Below are 2,183 nucleotides of genomic sequence, written 5' to 3' on the forward strand. Positions count from 1 at the left end.
CATCTTCCGCTTTATCTGGAGGTCGAAAATGGATCGTGTCCGCAGAGACGCGATGTACAAGCCTCTAGATAAAGGGGAAAAAAACGTGCCCAACATCGCCCTCATACTGATGGCCACCTTTGTGTGTGGCTGCATCAAGCGGTGCGTAGACCCTCAGTACGCAAACACCAAGTGTCACTACGTGCTGAGGTTCTACCTGTCCCCGGTGTTGCGAAGGATGGGTCTGGCCACGCTGCCGCTGAACGCTCCAAGTAGTTGGACCGTGCCGTACCACCTGTCCCTGGTGGAAAAATTTATGCAGAAAAACACCTTTGACCACAAGTCCATCAGGCAGTGGTCAGCACGTAACGTCTTAGAGGCCCTGAGGGAAAAGGAGAGGGTGGACCCTGTGGGATGGTTCCCCGAGCAGACTGTCAAAGTCAGGAGTCTCACCCCCTTGGCATGTTGCCCTCGAGGTGGCTGTGGTCGGTATGAGACCGTTGTTCACATCCTTGTAGTTGGTGCCTTTGCAAAGAAGATCTGGAGAGAGATGCAGTGGTTGCTGTCGAGGTTCATCCCGAGCAGTTCTGTGACACAGGACTCTGTGCTCTACGGGCTGTTCCCAGCGACACACACCGAGACAAACATCAACTGCAGCTGGAGGATCATCAACTCGGTGAAAGACGCGCTTTGGTCTGCCCGAAACTTGTTGGTCTTCCAGCGCAAAGAGTTGTCCCCGACCGAGTGTTGCGGACTGGCACATTCCAAGGCCGAGGACTACGTGCTGAGGGACGCACTAAAGCTTGGGGCAGCTGCTGCAAAAGCGCAATGGGGAAGGGCCGCTGTCTAAGACCTTTCTGCCACAGCGCACCGAGAGACTGGGAACTGTTTAGAGCCCCTCGGGCTGTACAGCTCAAAGTGAAAGCCTGTAAATGATTGTAATATTGTTTGTACTGATGCACCTGGTGATACATTTTGTTAAAGTTGAACCGGATTGTACCCTTGTAATGGTGTTTTTGAAATGGTTTGGAATGTGGTTGAAGATATTTTATGAATAAAGTATATTTTTGCAAAAAAAAAAGGTTCTCCCAGGACGATGCTAGCCCATTGCACTTCGGGTGTGCTGACGCCTGCGATGTCCCCAAATGCGGGATACTCGACTGTAAAATTTGTGGTAGTGGGGGACTGCGTTTGCGCTCTCCCCGATTCACAATTCAAAAAATAGATTTCATCATATCTTTCATTTTCTCTTCTATTTCCTGTCAGCAACCTTTTCTGAAAAAAGAAATATATAACCCCCAATGTGTGCTCTTCAAAATCTATACTGGACTGGTTATTTAGCTTTTTCTTTCCTCCTCGCAAATATTATCCAACCCCCATTCTTTTCCTCCCTGTCATTATCAGCCGACAATTATTCCATCTATGCATCATTTTCGCCAGACCGTTTGTTTCGTGGCCGCCAAATTACTCGCGCCATTTTTAACCCCGCGTTTGCCCACTCAAAAATCTCTCTCAAACAACCCCCATCTAACACCCAACCCACCATCACAACAGTCCCCGCACTCCCAGCACCGCCCCACCCCCTATCTATCTGGACGTCTGTATAAATACAAACTCATATCAGCTATTAACTCATATGCATTCACCATTTTAAACATGTAGCAGCGACCCCTCACTATTTCAAACATGAACAAGCACCCTGTCCCCATGTTCATTCTAATTATCCCCCTCCGAAACGAACAGCAGCCTCCCACCCCCTCTGTATAATCTCCCCCTTAATCAGCCCCCTGTGTGACTCCTACCTTCTGAAACTCCTGCCCCCTCTCCTCATGTGTAAAAGTCTTTCCCTGCCCCTTCTGCAGCTCACTTGCCCTGCTGTAGGCCCATCAATTCACCTGTGATTATTCCTTGAAGGCTTAAATAGCGCAAAGCGAAGAAATAAACAGAAAGAAAACTGGAGAAAGGCAGATAGAAATCTAAACCCTCAGTAAAATGACCACCGGGAATCCCGTTTAACCGTCAGAATGATCGCACAGCCCAAAATACACGCATTGTCACTGAATTATAACAAGATTTTAGGCAGCTTCACTTTAGGACTTTTCATTTCCTCTTGTGGGGCTCCTGTTCCTCACACACTGGAGGCTAACATGTAAGTTTTAGATTGCAAGGCTGGGCTACTTTAACCCCAAGATTTTCTTTTTGAA

General features: G+C 48.2%; 1 non-coding gene across 1 annotated transcript; it reads left to right on the forward strand.

Annotated features, from left to right (window-relative positions):
• The first annotated feature begins 1,022 nt into the window (after positions 1 to 1,022).
• On the forward strand, positions 1,023 to 1,185 carry LOC144669866 (U1 spliceosomal RNA). The gene has a single exon (XR_013573768.1). It is a non-coding gene; the product is annotated as a U1 spliceosomal RNA (small nuclear RNA).
• The last annotated feature ends 998 nt before the right edge of the window (positions 1,186 to 2,183 follow it).

Source organism: Cetorhinus maximus, chromosome 29 (assembly GCF_964194155.1).
Source record: "Cetorhinus maximus chromosome 29, sCetMax3.hap1.1, whole genome shotgun sequence".
Classification (NCBI taxonomy): domain Eukaryota; kingdom Metazoa; phylum Chordata; class Chondrichthyes; order Lamniformes; family Cetorhinidae; genus Cetorhinus; species Cetorhinus maximus.